Raw genomic sequence first — 7,463 nt, forward strand, 5'->3', positions numbered from 1 at the left:
ACAATCTGACAACAGCCAACCTACACGCTCGTGTCGGATTCAGAGCACCGCACAGCGTCTAAACACATGTTTCTATTCTGATTGGCTACTGAAAAATACTACTTACTCCCCATTGGTCGTTGAAAGCATCGATCTCATAGGGGCGGGTCTCATAGTTGCCATTCCCCGCCCACTTCATTAAAATTCAGGCTTTCCACAGACTTGGAAAGTTCTGCCTCCAGCAGCGAGAAACACAATGCGTTGTAAGTTACTAAATGGTCTCCCGAATGAAAGAATATTGGTATATTAAGGGAAAAACGGGTTATGTTTTATGTTTATAGATTTTTAAAGGCTTTTAATTTGACATTTACTGTCCTTAATGGGAATGTATGAATGAACGGTCGACCAATATATGTTGTTTTCCAATGCCTGACGACTAGTAGGCCTAGAAAACAGAGGGGTCATAACCAATATAATATAATTCATATAATAAATGTAATAATATATATTTTAACTAATACACTGGGGAATTTGGGATTTGAAACGCCAGTTACAAGGCTCAAATAACACTAGCAGGACTACACTTAGTCAAATAAGCATAATAAATAGGCCTAAATACACTAAATTAAATACACTAATTATTCTCTTTATTCTCAATTTTCACTTGGGGATACTCTTGCCAAGGCCCTCAGACTATGCAGAGTCATTGATTCAATCTAAGACCAACGATGAGATGATCCCAAGGTTTCCATATCCTGGACCAGGCCGTATCCTGAGCAGCTACTGTGGTGGTCATGGAGGAGTGGGGAACATGAGACTGATTCCTGTGACGCTCCAGGGACAAGACGAGTCTTCGCTAAGGCCAACTTCCTGTCTCCGCCGCTGAGACTGCAGCTCTGCACAAGACGTTTGGCCAGTCTGGTTTCTCTTAAGGTTTTTTTTTTCTTCACTTTCACCAATTAGTGAAGTTTTTTTTTTTTCCCTCTCCGCTGTCGCCACTGGCTTGTATGGTTTGGGATCTATAGAGCTGCGCATCGTTGGATTTGCTCTTTAGTGTTTGGACTCTCAGTAGTGATTATTAAACCACACTGAACTGAGCTAAACTGAACTAAGCTTAAACACTACAAACTGAACTACACTGTTCCTATTTACTATGACCTTATTTGTGAAGCTGCTTTGAAACAATCTACATTGTAAAAGCGCTATACAAATAAAGGTGAATTGAATTGAACTAAATATTAGGACTAGTCGATATGTCAAACATCTCATTAAATATCACAGTATAACACATTATACACATTATAACACATGTTAATTCAATCAGTAGTTTACATACATGTTGACCTTATGGAAATGACTACTTTTATTTATTTTAAAAATGTTCTCATTCGTATTTGATTATTTTTCTCACTTCATTCAGAATTTCAGGGCAATCGATTGATTCAGAAGATAAAAATATTAAATAAATATTAATGACATTTAAAAACACTTTAAAAAAGTGAATGATTATATGCCCAACATAAAAAATATTGCTACAGTAAATAAGAGTCTAAATGTACTTACAAGGATGCAACTCTCTCCATGTTGTTATTCTCTTTTACATCCCTTTGGTGTAATATTCTGCTCATCCAAATGATAAAGAACTATTTCCGTAAACAATGTATTTTGCATCAAAATAAGTAAGAGCACAATATGAAATGATAGATTTGTCAATATGATATTATTGTCATATTGCAAAGCCCTACTGTATAGAGCGTTATAGACAATTGATCAAAATGTTTTGTTCATGTTTTAACTATTCTAAAGTAAAAACATCAGTATTGTGTTGTCTAAAAATTAATAAACAAAGTTGAAATTTAAACCAATTGTAATTGTATTTAAAAAACACTCTATGTGAGCTTTTTCATTCAAATTTAAATAAAATATCATCAGTAGTTTTCATGTTTTTTTCCATAGCTGTATTGAGACAGAAAGACACACAGTGACAAACAGCTAGCTAGCCAGACAGACAGACAGACAGACAGACAGAAAGACAGACATACATACATACATACATACATACATACATACATACATACATACATACATACATACATACATACATACATACATACATACATACATACATACAGACGCCAAATCACAACTAAAATTTGTCAAGTATCTCATTTGAGATTTAAATACACCTCTAAACATCCATCCCCTATCAGTATATTTTTCTCAGTGGTTGAACTGTGGTATTTGTTTCTTCCGATCATCAGTATAGCTTGAGGTGTGTGCGAACATGAGTTGGCCTTTATGAATGCATTTGGACAAACAGGTGGATGCTATTTCTGTCCAGGCCCACTTCTGTGCCACCTATCCTTCACCAGACATTACGAAATGGCTGTTAGGTGATACACAGAACTGTACTGCATTCCTGCAATGTATACAGGCAAGCAAGTATATACATGATGCACAAGCAGGGCGGGTATTGACCACAATGTGCCATATAACCTATTTCTTTAAAGTCAGACTACTATAATATCCATTAGAAAATGATTGGAGTTCTTTTTTGTGCAAGTCCTAAATATTATGTGTGACCTTGGACTACATAAACTGTAAAAAAAAATGCATTGTTTCACACAGTTCATTCACGTTGTCCCAACACAAATCGATTAAATTAACTTAACACATTTAAGTGCTTTGAATATTAAACGATTAACCTGTTACAAAAAAATCTCATAAATTGTGTTGTTTCAACTCTTTTTTTTTTTTATGAGTGCAAGGGTTTTTTTTTTTTTTTTAATTGAGAGTTATACCTCATCTGAATGCTGAATAAACAGGCTTGTCATTGACAAAGGATAGGACAAGACAATATCTGGCTAAGACCTGGAATCTGAGGGTTCAGAAAAATCTAAATAATATAGAAAATCGCCTTTAAAGTTGTTCAAATTAAGGCTGCGTGATATTGAAAAAAAATCAGACATTGCAATATTTTGTTTTAAATAATAATAATTTTTTATAGCGCTTTTCTGGACACTTTGCACACTGGGGGAATTTTTTCATCCACTACCAGTGTGCAGCATCCACCTGGGGTGCGTTTTCCAAACAACGACGTAACCTGTGGCTGAACTATCATAGTACGATGCATCGTTTGGGAAAAGAACAATGTAGTGACCAGTGTTTCCCAAACCCGTAGTTTCTCTGTCGCAGATCCATCGTTTGAACCATGATAGTTATAACGTAAAACGCCCATAATGATGCTCTAAATGCGGTGGAGTGACAACTTCTTCAGAGAAGAACCCCATCATTTCTTTGTGCAAATTATATTGTTTTACATGCACACGCATTTTTTAAAAATCCAATATTAGTTTTGGTAAAAACAAGCACTCGCTTTCTATATTAATTGAAATATATGTAAATGGCACAAATAGGGACTATGTTTCCTTAACAAAAATTATTGAAAACATTACATATTCTATTCTAAAACATAAAATCAATTACAAAAGCTATTCAAATATCATATTTAAATCACATCAATAAATAAATAAATAAATAAATAAATAAATATTGAGGCTATTTATTAAGAAATGAAATTTAATATTTATTATTTAATAGGAAAAGAAAAAAAATCATACTTTAATAATAATATTAATAATACTAATGATGATGACGATGATAATAATAATAATAATAATAATAATTATTATTATTATTATTATTATTATTTAGTAGGATATTTTTTATTTTATTTAACTTTTCTGAAAAGTCTACTTTTACAATGTATACCACTGCAGAAATGTGCAAACCAACAGGACAATGTCATATACAGTAGGCTACAGATAGGCTACTTAATAAATAACCTACTATAAATTAAAAGCATTTGCAGCTGCTCTTGTTTTCACACGCTTTGGAGATGTAACGTAAATTCCGCTTTTAAAAGGTCACCTATAGCTTTCGTCATGAGCCATGACGATGTTCTAAATGGCATCAATGTTTTCAAAGTGCACTGCGTAGGGAGCGCAATTGTAAACATGAAGATTGCTAAAACTGAACTGTAAAAATGCTTTGAAAGCAAATTACACCTAAAAGAGATGACTTTAATGCCTTATTTTAAAAAATTATTCCAAGTTTAAATGTTAAAATGTTCTAAGTGAATAGGGCATAGAAGGATAACAGGGAGTACAACACAGCCATGAACTATGGTTCTAACTACAGCTCCAAAGGTGTAGTTGCAAGCATAGAAGTTTGCGATCCAGTTTGCGAATGTTCGTTGGAACAATGCATTTGGGAAACACCAAATCAACAAATGTTTGTAACGACACAACTTGCGACTTTACTTGGCTAACGATGGTTTTCGGAAATGCACCCCCTGGACGACGTGACGGCAACCATATTGTGCCAGACCACACACCAGCTAATTGGTTAATTGGTAAAGAGGAGAAATAGTGAAGAAGCCAATATGGGGATGGTTTGGAGGCCATGATGGACAGAGGCCAGTGGGCAAATTTGGCCAGGATGCCGGGGTTTAACCCCTACTCTGTTCGAAGGACATCGTTTTAACGACCAGAGAGTCAGGACCTCAGTTTAACGTCTCATCCGAAAGACGGAGCTCACAGACAGTACAGTGTTCCCTTTACTTGGGCATTAGAACCCACCAAACCGCAGGTAACACTACTTCCGGCAGCAACCTAGCTTTCCCATGTGGTCTCCCATCCAGGTACTGACCGGGTGCAGCCCTGCTTAGCTTCAGTGGGCGGTCATTTGAGAGTTGCAGAGAGCTAGCTGCCGGTGTTATTTTACTTCGCTCTATCTGACTAGTAAGTAAAAATTCACAAAATTCACAATTTAGCCACACAGACTCCTATTCGTCCCACATAAATAACAGTAATGCATACCTAGCTAACCCCATAGAGACTGTGTCTGTTCCTCGTATTATTAGACCAAGAAACAAACGTACTGTGTGCTCCAGAAATAATCTATTAAGAATTAAACCAGAAAAAACACTAAAAAGTGAAAATACAAATTTCATGAAGCTTGGTCTCCTAAACATCAGGTCACTAGCACCTAAAGCACTTATCATAAATGAAATAATAACAGATAACAATCTTAATGCACTCTGTCTCACTGAAACCTGGCTGAAACAAAATGACTATATTAGTTTAAATGAGGCAACTCCTCCAGGATTCTTATATAAGCATGAGGCTCGTCAAACTGGTCGTGGTGGTGGAGTCGCGTCAATCTTTAGTGATATTCTTAATGTTAATCAGAGAAACGGACTTATGTTTAGCTCCTTTGAAGTACTAGCGCTTAATGTTGTCCTTCCAAACACTATGCAAAAACCTATGTTATCTCTCGCTCTAATCACCATATATAGACCTCCAGGACCCTATGTCAATTTTCTAAAAGAGTTTTCTGATTTTATCTCTGACTTACTAGTTAAAACTGATAAAATACTAATTGTAGGAGACTTTAACATCCACATAGATGACGCTAACGACACATTAGGGCTCGCGTTTACGGACTTGCTGGTCTCACTAGGAATAAAGCAAAATGTTATTGGTCCAACTCATCGCCTAAAGCATACACTAGATCTAATTCTGTCTTATGGAATTGAGGTCACTAATGTAGACATTATACCACAAAGTGATGATATTACAGACCACTACCTCTTACTATATAAGCTGTGTTTACCTGAAATTAGCAGATCCGCTCCGATATATCGCCCTAGTAGAACTATTGTTCCGTCCACTAAAGATGAATTTATAAATAACTTACCTGATCTTTCTCTACTTCGAAATGCACCCGCAAACGCAAATGACCTTGATGTAGTAACCAGCAGTATGGATGCCATCTTTACTAGCACTCTAAATACTGTGGCACCCATCAAACTAAAAAAGGCTAGAGAGAATAAAACTACACCATGGTATAATAGTCATACCCGCGCTCTCAAAACAGCAGCCCGTGCCCTGGAACGTAAATGGAAAAAAACTAATTTAGAAGTCTTTCGAATTGCATACAAAGACAGTATGTCCAGCTATAGGAGGGCTTTAAAATCTGCCAGGGCTGAGCACCTCCGCAAACTGATAGAAAATAATCAAAACAATCCTAGATTCTTATTTAACACCATCGCTAAATTAACAAACAATCTGCCATCTTTGGAACAAAACGTTCCACCGCAAATTAGTAGTGATGACTTCATGAATTTTTTCAGTGATAAAATAGAAGGCTTTAGACAGAAAATAGGAGATATTAAACTTTCTGCACCGCCTTATACTTCAGATCCAGTAAACACGTCTCTGAATCTAAATAACCTACAGTGCTTTAAAATCATAGAACAGGAAGAGCTAGACAAAATTATAAATAGCTCTAAATCAGCTACGTGTATATTGGACCCAATTCCAACAAAGTTACTGAAAGAATTGCTACCTGTTATAGGAGAACCTCTTCTTAACATTATCAACTCTTCTTTATCTTTAGGCCATGTTCCAAATCCTTACAAGTTAGCTGTTATTAAACCTATTATTAAGAAACCACAACTGGAACCCAGCAACTTAGCTAATTATAGGCCTATTTCAAACCTTCCATTTATATCTAAAATACTAGAAAAAGTTGTTTCTGCTCAATTATGCTCCTTTCTGCAGACCAACAATGTTTTTGAAGTGTTTCAGTCAGGTTTCAGAGCTCATCACAGTACAGAAACTGCATTAGTGAAAATAACCAACGATTTACTCTTAGCTGCTGACCAAGGGTGCATCTCGCTATTAGTTCTACTCGATCTTAGTGCGGCATTTGACACCATTGACCATGGTATCCTTATTAATCGCTTAAAGTCTACAGGTGTCCAGGGACAGGCCCTACAATGGTTTAAGTCATACTTATCTGACCGTTACCAGTTTGTAAATATAAATGGACAGCCTTCACAAATCAGCCCAGTAAAATACGGGGTGCCTCAAGGATCAGTTTTAGGCCCTTTACTGTTTACAATATACATGCTACCCCTGGGAGACATTATTAGAAGACATGGGATCAGCTTTCACTGCTATGCAGATGATACTCAATTATATATTTCAACTAAACCTGACGAGACGTCTAATCTGTCCAAGCTAACTGAGTGTATTAAAGATGTTAAAGACTGGATGACCAACAATTATCTTCTCTTAAACTCAGACAAAACAGAATTATTACTTATTGGGCCTAAATACTGTACACAGCAGATCTCACAACTCGACCTACAATTAGAGGGATACAAAGTTAGCGTTAGCTCTACTATAAAAGATCTGGGTGTCATATTAGACAGCAATTTAACTTTTAAAAATCATATTTCCCATGTCACAAAAACTGCTTTCTTTCATCTGAGAAATATAGCTAAGTTACGAAGTATGCTATCCATCTCAGATGCAGAAAAGCTTGTCCATGCTTTTATGACTTCTAGGCTGGACTACTGTAATGCACTGTTTGCTGGCTGCCCAGCATCCTCTATTAACAAACTTCAATTAGTA

This window comes from Danio aesculapii, chromosome 3 (genome assembly GCF_903798145.1).
Source record: "Danio aesculapii chromosome 3, fDanAes4.1, whole genome shotgun sequence".
NCBI lineage: Eukaryota > Metazoa > Chordata > Actinopteri > Cypriniformes > Danionidae > Danio > Danio aesculapii.